The sequence below is a fragment of the Tupaia chinensis genome, unplaced genomic scaffold (genome assembly GCF_000334495.1).
Source record: "Tupaia chinensis unplaced genomic scaffold, TupChi_1.0 Scaffold148234_1, whole genome shotgun sequence".
NCBI classification, from domain to species: domain Eukaryota; kingdom Metazoa; phylum Chordata; class Mammalia; order Scandentia; family Tupaiidae; genus Tupaia; species Tupaia belangeri.
This window is the reverse complement of record NW_006208084.1, coordinates 907,400-907,903: the sequence shown is the minus strand read 5'-3', so window position 1 is coordinate 907,903 and position 504 is coordinate 907,400. Positions and strand designations below refer to the sequence as shown.

The 504-nt window shown below is 46.4% G+C and overlaps 1 protein-coding gene across 3 annotated transcripts in view; it reads left to right on the top strand.

Moving 5' to 3' along the window:
* TOM1 (target of myb1 membrane trafficking protein) overlaps positions 1-504 on the top strand; it is a 43,539-nt gene that overhangs the window by 23,319 nt on the left and 19,716 nt on the right. The window lies entirely within an intron of this gene.

Here is a 504-nt window from a genome sequence, read left to right as displayed (position 1 = left end):
GGCTGACCACGGTTCAAGTCCCGAACCTGGTGGCTTTCTCTCTCTCTTTCTCTTTCTCTCTCTCTCTCTTTCTCTTATTCTGTCCCTCTCTAGTCAAATTAAAATAAATAAATAAATAAATAAATAAATAAATAAATAAAGTTAAATAATTCTTTTTAAAGTAACAAAGAAACTCCTATACTGTGTCCCCAGAGTGCCACCATCGATAAACCTATCACCTCCACTCATTCTCTCTAAGAGTCAGACTGCCTCTGTGGCAGTCATCAGGATCACATGGAGCAGGGGAACAGTGGCCCCTTCCAGGGAAGCCCTTGGCTGCCTTTACAGAGAGGGAGAAGGGTGCCAGACCTGTGGGGACAGCACGCACTCCACACACTCTATGTCTGTAAAACGAGCCTCGTAGGCTGACTCCATGAAGTGACACCTGTGAAAGCCCTAGCCAGCTAGAGCCGGTGATGACACTAGCCAGTCTAGCCTCCTGCCCAGCTCCATTTGTGTGTCTTT